Source organism: Denticeps clupeoides, chromosome 8 (genome assembly GCF_900700375.1).
Source record: "Denticeps clupeoides chromosome 8, fDenClu1.1, whole genome shotgun sequence".
NCBI classification, from domain to species: Eukaryota; Metazoa; Chordata; class Actinopteri; order Clupeiformes; family Denticipitidae; genus Denticeps; species Denticeps clupeoides.
In genome coordinates this window covers 3038910-3051568 of record NC_041714.1, presented here as the reverse complement: position 1 = coordinate 3051568, position 12659 = coordinate 3038910, and the positions used below count along the sequence as shown (strand labels likewise).

Genomic DNA, 12659 nt, shown 5'->3' with positions numbered 1-12659 from the left:
CTGCACAATTTTTTATCTTTCAGTGCCAGATTCATTCACAGACCTTTTTAATCGTTGATTCCTTCCACAAAGTGCACAGACAAACAGCATCCACCCACTAGATGGGAAAAAATTCAACTAAAAAGATTTTTCGATACTACCGGCAGACACGGCAATGATTCCCGACTGGTTTATTGAACCTTCTAGAAGAAGCTGAAAGGGATTTTGATGACAAGTTTAGCGGCTTTGAAAGAAGATGAACCAACAAAGGAAAAAACACAGTCCAGAGTAGGTAACTACGTATTAATTTTCAATATTAGCATCCATCGGTGAATAGCAACTGGTTGTGACTGGCAGTGCACTGGAGCCAATAAAACCGATGGGTGCAACGAGGGTGCCAGATAAAATTTCCCAAATTACCCCAAGCTAGCTTTTATGTGCCTTGTCTGCAACATAAATAAAACCGGAGCTCATGTCGTGGCCAGGAATGGCGGGGCCGGCCTTTCCAGATGCACCATTATCTACTGGGCCGGCTGTGAAAGTGATTGTCAATTTGCGCCTGGCACGTTCTTGCTCAGAATATGCGATTAGTGATGCAGAGGGTCTACTCGAATCGGTGGTCTAGGAACTCCTTTAACCACAACAGAGACATGTCTGCATTAGGCGGAACATGGAGCGGTTGGCATGGAGCGCTGGTCTCAACCCCCCAACTGGTTTAAATGGTGCTAAAGGGTCAATATCACGCCGTTTCAGTTTCATCAGCCCGTCTGAGATCCACACTTTCAAAGGAAAGCAGGTTCACGCTGTGTCGTCAATTGAAAACATCACAGCAACGTAGCAGTGAGTTTAGTGACATTGTCGCTAAGATCCACGGGTGACCGTCCTTTGCCAGTTTGTGCACCTGGGTCCAGCTCAAATGTAATTTACCGTTTACTCAACTCCTACTCAACTTCAGACATGCAGTACATGCATTTATATCCAGCCTCAAGGGGTTACATTTAAATAAAGTAAAAATGAGAAATCTGCCTTCTTTTTTTTTTTGTTGATGTGAACGAAAGAATGAAAAAGAATTCCAGGATGACGGTGTTTTGCCGTGAAAAGCGGATCAGTTTTTGGAGTGAAAAGAATTTATAAAATATAAAAATCGTTATAATGATTATTCTTGTATTACAGAACAAGAAAATCTAAAACAAAACCAATCACAATCCATAAGAATATTTTGGGGGAATTATTATTTTGAAAAGGACAAAAAAATGATGCATGCATGTTATTGCACATGGGAAAAGATTCCTCAGAGGATGTACCCGGAACATCGCATCATGAAAAGATCTGTGTACAGACCCTGACGCGTCTAACTTTCGATTATCATCAGTGTGACTTCTGGGGGGCGATTATGATGTCTGTGTCATGTTGAAAGGAAACACAGAGACGGCGCCGTTATGGAAGTTGGCACCGGACCTATTTTAAGTAAGTAGGTCAAAACAGGATGTGGGTATGATTCCCTCAGCAGACTAGTCTTGTAATTCAGTCACATCTCAGCACTCCAAGTGGTTTAAGTAGGTCTCCTAATATTAAACATCCACCACGGTGCCTGTATGCTGTGTCCGCGTTGTCAAAATTGAGAAGCATCTGTGTGAAGAACCAATACAAAATGACTTAAAACAAACTTGGCAGCATTTCCCTTTCCTCTATGCAGCGATATCTAAACAGACCCAATTAATGAGGCCAGACACCCTTCCACATCACTTTATTCATAAGTTAATGCAAAATGTAACACACTCATTTGAAGTAGAAGCCATCAGCTCTCTGTGTCTCCAGGCATCCCAAAGAGACAGGATTCATTATATGACTCCTTTAATAATTCACAGAGCATCCCTGTGACCCTTAAAATGACTTTCCGGTCCGTTCCGTCTCACTCCTCTGCCCCAGCCCAGCCTACGAATCCGTAAACCCTGGATTCTTACATTAAGGCCCCTCAAAGTGACCCTCTCTGGGGTCCGTCACAAATGCGATTCATTTCCGATTCCCAAACAAACTCCGAGTGGCCCCTCCTCCCGCTCCTTCCCCATGCCAGTCAAGCCGCTGTTATTCATCCCCGATGCGAAACATGCAAAATCAGGAATTTCCTCGGGGGGCTCAGATGAATCAACTACATAATCAATTGGATTTTCTCCTCTTCCCTCTCCTTCCTCTCAACATAGTGCCAGCCCTGGCTGTCTGTGCCCCTGCGGTCCTGCCACTGTCTTTCACTGGCACTGAACGAACAATAACGGCCATTCCATAACTGTCTTCATCTACATATCCAGCGGCGCTTTTTATTTATTAACATTACAACTTCTCCATCTCCAGATTTTATCGCAATAAAAATGAACGTGTAGATTATTGTGATGCTGTATGTACCAACTGAAGGCAAACGCCTGTGGGCAAACTGAAAGCTAATTTCTGTTGTATATATCAAAAAAAGCAAATACATGTATTATTACCACACATGACAGCATAATTAAAACAGATTCAACCCGAAATGATAAGTTCTAGTAACTATGGAAACTACTACATTTTAACATTTCATACACTTGGCTTAAGACAAAGGATTTTTTTTTTACTGTTTGTGTAGGAATGCAAGACACAGATCAGCCCATAGAAAAGAACAAGGGGGTGGGGTGGGGTGGGGTAGGGCTTTGGTCGATTCAGAGGCGACAACCCAGTTCAGGAGGTGGCGTGACTTGAATGGAGAGTAGCTGGCACTGGCGGCCTGGGCCATAAACAGGGGTTCTGGGAGAGAGAGGAACTATAGAGTGGTTCGGAGGGGGAGCCAAAATGAATGCAAGGGACGTCCCTCCCCCCACCCCAACGCCTGGGATTTTAACAGAGGAATCTTTGGAAGACCACGGAGTCAATCCCAGATTCAAAAAAAAGAATGAAGTCAACCCCACTAAATGAACAAAATGTTATTAATTTTAAAGCAATGAAATACTGCTTTAATAATTTACTGTCTATTGATTTTGAAAGAAAGAGATTTAGTTTTTTTGATATTTTGATTTGCAACCCTCCATTTTCTGTTGATCTATTATTATCATGCTGCTGAAGATGTTTCATGGTGGATATGAGGTGATAACATTACAAAGCTGAAATGACAACAGATCAACCCATTGACAGTGTGGCGCCTTTATCTTCACCAGAGAAAGGGTCATCACTGTCATTCAGTAAAAAGGTCAAAATTGACAGGTTTATACTGTGGTATGTCCCCCGTCCTGCACCCAACGTACTGGGATGGGCTCCGGCCGCCGGTTTTTAATCTCTGCTTTCACCAATTTCAAGCAGTTCTACATGGATAATTGGTTGATGGTGTGATAATAAAGTGCTCATGAAAGCCATGTGGCCAAAAGACACCAATGTCCAAGTCGTTTAGCTTCACCAGGGAAGACGGTGGCTCAGCCCCTATTTACTTTCAGGGAAGCAGAAAGCACTATAGCCGCTCCCAGGAGCTGCCGAGACCTCAAGAAAAGGGACCATTGAGCAAATGCACCGCGAGTAATACGGCATGACTCTCACGGTCAATGTTTATTGACAGCGTTCTGCGCCGGGGCCCGGCTTCAAATCCGCAACGCCCAAATGGAATGGTCACCTACAGAAAAGACCTCATTCTTATTCGCATAAAAAACGGAACTCTCAAAGGTCACTACAGTATTATTTTGAGCCCGAGCAGTCGGACTAAAATGAAATGTTTTTTTTTTCTCTTTTATTAACGATCAAATGTTTGATTTGCTGCATTTGTACCGCTCGCGTCTTGGTGCTACTCGCCAAGATGGGGAGTTTTGTGTATTGTGTACCTGCTCCGGAGCAGATTGCTTTCCACATTCACTTTAGCAGAAGGGGAGTAGGGAAACGTGCTCATTGTCCTTCATGCAAGGTACTGAGAGAGAGAGAGAGAGAGCGAGAGAGAGTGTGTGTGTGTGTGTGTGTTGGTGGGCGGGTTGTCAACTTCATTTGAGTAGAGCAGGAGTAAAGAAACTCATGACAATGCCACCCACCTCGTCTGGTGCCTGACTGCTCTCTGCATGACAGATAACCGGGACATGAAATGCATCTGAATAATGCAGCCAACTCTTCTTCCCAAAGACTCTCAGGCGGAGGAGGAAAGAAAAAAAAAACACACACACACACACACATGCACGGCTGTGGCAAAGGGACGAGTAAACCAAACCACTGCCTCCGAACAGGAGATTCAGCCTCTAAATAAATGAACACATTCGCTGCCCCCTCCCCTTTTTGTTGATACATTTGCCTGCGCCAGGGATCGTAGGCTCTAACACGCTTGCTGAGCTGACGTAGAGGGTCTGTCACCACCACCTACCACCCCCTCCTGAGAAAAAAAAAGAAGCATTAATCTAAATTAGCGCTCTGACAGTCTGTCAAAACACTGAGAGTGAAGCATGATAAATGCTCCACAGCGGCCATCTATTATGAAGCATCGCGCAGTAATGACACCGGGGCAGCAACGTACACAGCGTTCATATTATCAGTGTTAAAAGTTAAAACGTGGATATGAATAAAAATCACAAAGGTGACCCCGTGCCGCGCAGCCAGCAGGCCTCAATTCAATCAGCCTCTTTTGCATGGAGCTCTGACGACATTTGTCACCGATATGAACTGATCGACTCGACCTTTATCTGAAGGACACCTCAGACCCAGCAAAAAAGGACAAATTCCCATTCCTGCAGCATGCGTTCCGAAAGCAGATTATCCATGATGAGGATTCATGATCTTATTCAGATACTCTGCTGTCAAAGCTTCATAGAATAAAGCAACGAGAAGTCTATTTATGTGACTCTAGGTAACGTATTTTTGTCTTCCTTTTATTTTCATTATTATATTGTGACAGGTATAACTATGATACAGAACAGTATTCCACTGTATCATATTCTGTAGATTCCTCTGGACCTCCGGTCATTTGTACATGTGACAAATAATACTTGAAATAAGAATACCACAATGTTTAGTGATATTTAAGTATTCTCTGTATTTATTATCATAAGGCTCAATAATACAATGCTACAATAATGTGATTATGATTAATATACAGGTATATGCCTTCTTGGTTGTCTTGCATTGCACCTTATGACTTTATGTAGCCTGGTTTGTTGATGTTGCACACGTGTAGATTGTAACATGTGTTACCTGTAGCACCTGGTTCATTGTTTCGTTTCACTACGTACTGTCTAGCTGACAATAAAGCTCAACTTGAGCCAGTACTCTATATCATTCTGAAGGCACTGAGAATTATTAATAACTGTCTGAGCAGATAATATAGACTATATTATGGCAATTTGCTTGGAGACCAGTATATTTTGTGCCATTGTGCATCTGAGAATCAGATTTTAAGAATGGGCGTACAGTGGCTAAACAGAACAGTTCTTCATACTGCATTCAGATTCTTTCTATCACTTACCCTCTTAATTACATACACAATAATTTAAAATAATAATGCAGCAGATATGCAGAAACATATGCAGCATATCTGTGAAGAGTGGACATTGTAGAAATGAAAAAATGGAACAAAAAAATGTAAATAACGGCATAAACAGACACAAGAAAAGCAACATCTCATATGGTCAATGCACAACCTGGGAGTGTTGTAAGATGCTAACATTTAAAGGGTCACCCCTACCTAACAGGCCTCACCTGTGGGTGGTTAGGACCCAGCACACATCGGCATCAAATGGGTGCTACCTGGCTAGCCCAGGCCCTCCTAGGCATCACAGTATCTATTTATTTACCATACAATACCTCCCAATCCTTTATTACTGTGCATAATTCTAGGTGCAACATATATGTTCATTTGTAATTTTTTTACTGTGCAATTTCTTATGTTTTATTATTTTTTTTCTTTTACGATAATTACGATAATTGTGTCTTGGGTTTTTGTGCATTCAAGATGTAAGCCATTTCTTTTGTGGAAATCTGAATATGAAATGTATGTGTGAACTCTGTCAGCCTTTTTCCGGCTGTTTCCGTGCTGTTTTTTTTTTGGGAGGCTTGTTTTGAACTGTGATACTGGGTCAGCCTCCAGTATGACCAGGTGGGTCCCTCAGGCAGAACTGGAAGGCAGCCTCAAACGTCTATGGTAATGAGGTGGAAGCACAGTGGCAGCCCAGCCAACTGGGAGGCTCAACTCACTGGTGACTCAGGTGTGCGGTGAAGGCCGTGACAGTCAGCATGACATCACAAATGGCCTGGGGACATGCTAATTATAGGAAATGGGGACGTAAAAGAGTTAAAGAGGAGGAAAATATGCAATTATTTTAAGTATCCTGACTGCCTAGTCACAAAAAGAGACACCAAAGAGACTGAAGATGAACCGGTGTGCAATGTGTGCATTCAGACATACATAATAAGCCAAATCTCAGTCATACATCACTGCTTTCTTGGAGAGAAGTATTATCTACAAAGTAAACCTTGTTAAGATGACGGTACTTCAATATTCAGGAGGAAGAGATGTAGCTACTAATGAATCATCCTTCTATATAAGCAACTTGCTTCAAACATTTCACAACTACCTCATTAAATTAAATAAGTTTCGCTTGCAAGCATGGAACCACAGAGTACAATTCTATTAGGCATCTCTTCAAATTTGCATAAGGCAGACATGGGGGAATTTAATCAAGAAGTCAAAAGTTTAGGTGACGTTTACACCATGTCCCTCCATCCACTGCTCTGACTGATAGGTGCTGCCATGTGAGCATATAACCAAATCTTATTTATCTTAGTATCTTGTCTAATCTTAGTAATCCAAATGACTTGTTCCTGTCGGCGATCAGCACTGTAGAAAGTGGATATTTGTCATTCTGGAACTATATGGAATTAACGTAGTAACTACATTTGGGCCAGTGGTGGTCTAGCGGTTAAGGACGCCACTGAGGTGCCACTGAGCAAAGCACCGTCCCCACACACTGCTCCCCGGGCGCCTGTCATGGCTGCCCACTGCATGGTGATTGGTTAAAAGCAGTGTGCTGTGCTGCAGTGTATCACAAGGACAATTCACACTTTCACTTACATGGAACAACATCTGTCCACGAGAGTTGAAGTAAATGCAGTAACATGCAGTGTGAAGTTTTCTCCATCCGGCTGCCAAAAACGCGGCAAAAGAATAAAAATTTGCAGCTAGTGCGCCGGCGCAGAATGTCTATGTGCTGATAAGGAACCTGAACCAGCCGCCGGTGAGTCACGCCCCACCCTCCCTACACTGCACGAATCTGATAATGTGTGTTCTGTCCATTTTGGAAATGAACGGTGTACGGCCATCATGGCGCTGAGTGACAATTTCCGACGACAGACTCGCAGTGTGACATTTGACCACATAATGGGAAAGTCAAGTAAAGCTGACGGTCTGACAGAACGGCTCATTAGGCGCGGTGCACCGTAAGTAAAAGTGATGTGTACCGACCTTTTTTTTCTCCCAATGCACACCAAAATCATTTTTTTATGCTTTGGCCTGTGTCCATAGCAAATCTACTTTGGCCAAAAAGCTTAGAGGCTGAACTGAAAACATCTGGGCTTTATCCCCTGAAATCTCAGCTGGTGGTACCAGTAAATTTATTAACACTGCTACCAAAGTTACAGGCCTTAAATCATCCATCAAGATTAATCACCACTGACCATGCATCACTCACAGCAGCTGCTTACTGCGTGGACCACGGCAGCAGGGAAGCCACACGGGTCTGGACTCCTCTTTTAGCCAAGGAATGCTAGGCCATCTCCTCATTAAATGAACAACGGACATAACCTGCTAATGTGCATTCCGGGAAAAAAGACTTCCTTTATAAATGCTGTAATACTGTTCATCAATAAAAATGCATTTATCAGACGCCCTTATCCAGATCGTCTTACAAGCAGTAGTTACAGGGACAGTCCCCCCCTGGAGACACTTAGGGATAAGTGTCTTGCTCAGGGGCACAATGGTAGTGAGTGGGGTTTGAACCTGCGACTTTGTGGTCTTCCAGTTCGCTAGGCCACTACCACCATGCCCCACCAAGAATCATGAATAGCTGTAGCTGACATCATGAGGAAATCCAAAAATAGTATATTAATGATGGAATAACTTCAATTAGGTAACTTATGTTGGTAGGAATCATTACATTTTACCCTCGCATTTTGGGGAGTCTGTCTATATAATTTTGTTAATAATGGAGCAGAAAAGTATTGCAACATTAATTACAGAATCAACTGCAGTTGGATAAACACATTTATGATTTGTGTCCAAATTGTTCAGTCCTGGAATAAAGGAAAAAATCTGCCAGCACAAAATGTGTCCATTGTTGTGTTGCTGCCAGCCCTGTCGGTCCCTGATGACTCCTAGTGTCTCTCTGTGGGCTCAATGTTCACGACAATCTCAGAGATGCAGGACGTGGTGTCACTAGTGAAGTGTGTGGAAGACAGTACGTTTTGGTGTCCATCATTAAAAAATAAATAAACAAAAGGATCATTGTCCCTTTGCAGATAAGCACAATATATCCGACTTTGTTCATTTACACTGGGATGTGTAAAGCAAAGAGTGAAAGCAAAGTGCTGTAAAAAACTAGATTTTGAATCCATTTTTTAAAATTCCTCCTTTTTTTTCAAACAGGATTCCAACGACCAGCTATACTGAATAAAGATGTTTGTTATATAGAAATAAAGTATAAAATTAGTAATCAACCATAACTCAGCACTGTCTGACTGAACATGATCCTGTGACAGTTCAGTCACGGCAGGAAAACTATTGGTGACATAGTGTCACCCTAGGGCAAATCCCTCAGCCAGTAAGGCCATTCTTACAATCCCGTTATTGTCACCTTATTAATATGTCCTGTAGAAAAAAACTGACAAAGCATGATGTACCCATAATGTGAGGTGATTATGTGAGTATTGGAGACCAAAATGCAGTGAATCTGCATTTAAAGGGCAAAATATATATATATATTTTTTTTGCAGGGAGGGTTATGCATGCTCTTTAGAGAATCTGCAATCAAAAGATAAATTTCTAATCCACATGCATTATTGAACAAGCAGTTAGTTGAACCGAACTGGGAACTAAAAAGGGTTAAAACTTCTGCTTATGCAACATCGAGCAACGATCACACCCCCAGTGGATTGGATTGTTCAGCATTTACACCAATTTTTTACCAAAACGAGACCAACCATCTCAGGATATTGTTCTTGCATTTTCCATCTCCTAATTATTTATAAATAAATAAATCAATCAATCAATTTCAACACAGCAGAGTCGTGCCATCACGGCTAGTTTAAGATTAACTTTGAAAAAACTGCTTTTGACTTTTAGCCTGTAATAGGCCCAGATATGGAAAGCAGAAATCTGATCTCAGATCTCTGTGCATGGTGAATACTTTCAAAGGCTCGGAAACAGAGTGATGCATGATGGGTATTCAGCTGGGTATGGGCATTTGATTGACTAATAATGCCCTCACTCTGCAGCGGGGAGAGGGGGTTAGTCTGTTTTCAGTTTCTGCCTGCCTCTCCCACTCTTTTATACAGAAGGATGATAATATACACTGGAAACGGCATTCATCTATCATTTTATGATTTAATAATTGTAACAATTCCTATATATATTTTTTCTGGAAGTAATCTCTATTTTTTTGCTCAACATCTCTAATCCTATCTTGTCCAAAGTACTGATTCAGTGCCCCTTTTCCTAATGCATTTTAAACTCAGTTTTGCATGAAAGCCTGTTGCGATTACAGAGATTATTCTTAATGTATCATTGTAAGCAGTCACACACACAAGGCTGAGTAAAAAGCCTGCCAATATCATTTGCCTGGCAGGGCGAGGCTTACCCTCGCATCATTTCCGTTCCTGTACGCATCATGATTCATAATTTATTGTTTTGTAAGAATGGAGAGGAGCAGCACATTATCCCATCTGAAAGATCAAGCTGAGCATGAAACATTACGTTAAAGTGGAAACTAAAGATGAAAAATGCATGGCTCAGTAATGCATACACACTTCCAACCGATGAACTTTTTTTTTATTTTTGAATATTGAATGTTGTGTGACTCTAAATGATACTAATGCAGGAATAATTACTCAGTCAAAATGGAAAAGTAGTGAAAATATAATAAATAAATTCAAAATTAATATGTTTCATAGCATGATAATTGTCCACTCCTTATGTGTACTTATTAAAGTGGAGCAGTGATGAAGCAGAATCTTCCAGAGAGAGAGAATTCCAATGCCAAATGGCTGAATGGCATTTACTTTATTGAACGTTTATTATCTCTTTTAAATTTTTAGACAATTATGAGTAGCAGGAATTATGGCCCGAGACGCTGAAGAAGCATTATGCAGGGCCTGCAACAGCACCGACCTGCTTGTGTAATCACTGCCAAATCACTCCAAAACGGCATCATAGGCATCATTGCTGATCCCACGTTTACGTGGGTCTGCTGCGCAAAACATTTTGTGTATCAAAAAAAAAAATTTGATTTAAGAACTTATTAACAATTGACGTTATTTAATAAGACAGAAAACGCTGAACATGGACCTTTGTGTATCTTTCCTGGGCTGACAGCACATGGGAATCTGGATTTGTACTGGCCGCCGTCAGGTGCTGAATAATTAAATGAAAACCTTTCCTTTGCCTTTGGAAAAGAGACGGGTGATATTCACTTGACAAAGACGTAGCCTTTATCTGACAGCCCGTACCTGCTCCCACACTGTGAGGACGGCGTAAAGTGGGTCATGCCGCATGTGCTGTTTTACTCTGTTCCCTTTCACCTCTTTATTAGGGATGTGCTCAATATATGATTTATATTATAATATATATTCGAAACTATTTGATTGTTCTAATCATGCAACCAAGATGCATGTTTTAAATGATTTTTATTATTTAATGTAATGAAATAGTATTTCAAAAATTAAGTTAGCATTGAAAGTGAGTTAAAATGAGTGACAATTTGGTCAATTTGACAATCGTTACTGTGTGTTCTCCCCTTTTTTCTTTGGCGTGTCATATTTTGAATGAAAGGAATGTTTTGCCCCTTCCCAATCGGCACAGTTTTGTAGGCTCCACACGTAGGTGGCATCTGGTGTCCAGCCTGGGTCTCTGTATCTCATTACAGCTTTTCCAGGTAAAACTCTTTTAAAAAGTAAAGTGAAGTGATTGTCACATGTAATACACAGCAGCACAGCACACGGTGCACACAGTGAAATTTGTCCTCTGCATTTAACCCCTTCACCCTGAGTGAGCAGTGGGCAGCCATGACAGGCGCCCGGGGAGCAGTGTGTGGGGACGGTGCTTTGCTCAGTGGCACCTCAGTGGCACCTTGGCGGATCGGGATTCGAACCGGCAACCTTCTGATTACGGGGCCGCTTCCTTAACCGCTAGGCCACCACTGCCCCATTAAATAGAGAAAGTGCACTGCTCCCCGAGGCACTGCAATACTGGGTCGATGCGTGGAGCGGATGTAGCAAGCTCCTTTGCCGACTCCCTGTTCTAAAAATCCGCTTAATATGTAGTCCCCCGCTGGGGGACGTATCAGATATTAAACTGATAAGAACAGATACTACACTTGATCTTAGCCAAAAGGCCGAAAAGCGATCCAAAAGGCCGAGAAGCAGCCCTCCACCAGTCATGGCTTTATGGCAGAGTGGCCCGACGGAAGCCTCTACTCAGTGCAAGACACATGAAAGCCCACATGGAACACCCAAAGTACCAATATGGTGAGAAATAAGATTCTCTGGTTTGATGAGACCAAGATAGAACTTTTTGGCCTTAATTCTAAGCGGTATGTGTGGAGAAAACCAGGCACTGCTCATCACTGGTCCAGTACGGTCCCAACAGTGAAGCATGGTGGTGGAAGCATCATGCCGTGGGGTGTTTTGCAGCTGCAGGGACAGGACAACTAGTTGCAATTGAGGGAAAGAACATCTTTCCCCTAAAAACTCATGGCTGTATTACATCATAATGGTGCTTCAAAGAAATACTGAGCAAAGGGTCTAAATACTTAGGACCATGTGAAATTTCCGGGGGTTTTTTTGTTAACAAATCTGCAAAAATGTCAACAGCTATGGGTTTTTCTGTCAATATGCGGTGCTGTGTGTACATTAATGAGGAAATAAAATTGCAGCAAATTGCTGCAATATCACAAAGATTGAGCGGGTCTGAATTCTTTCCGTACGCACTGTACATATTATATATTGCACTTGCAGAAACCATGGTCCAGAGGAAGGCCCAGCTTCTATAAACTATAGCCCAACAAATGCACAGCACATAAATGACTTTAGATCATTAGTGCTACATTTTCAGTTAATGGCACACAAAGTGCAGAAAAAAAAACAGCCCTTTGCACCGTAAAGGGTCTCTCTGCTTTCCCACAAATGCACAACCAAGCAGGAGCTGAGAGGAAAGATAAAAAAAGAATAACCCAGCGCACCCACTCCTGCTACGCGGCGGCGGCTGAGCGGACAATTAGCTGCTATTCACCAGCAGCTCTGAAAAGGTTCACCAGTCACAGGTTCCACTGGTGCATAATAATGAGGAAACAGCCACAGCATCAACAAAGCCAGGCGGCGCTCTCATTCAGCCCATGCGGGATGCACCCCAACTTTCTTCTGACTGACCCATAAGGGCCTCTTCCCTGTTCATTAATATGTGCGCACTCCGCCGGGCCACCGTCGCCGGA

At 42.3% G+C, this 12659-nt stretch overlaps 1 protein-coding gene and 1 non-coding gene across 6 annotated transcripts in view; both read right to left on the bottom strand.

Annotated features, from left to right (window-relative positions):
• adgrb3 (adhesion G protein-coupled receptor B3) overlaps positions 1 to 12659 on the bottom strand; it is a 127063-nt gene that overhangs the window by 89856 nt on the left and 24548 nt on the right. The gene's annotated exons all lie outside the window — the stretch shown is intronic.
• On the bottom strand, positions 11386 to 11576 carry LOC114796258 (U2 spliceosomal RNA). The gene has a single exon (XR_003750652.1). It is a non-coding gene; the product is annotated as a U2 spliceosomal RNA (small nuclear RNA).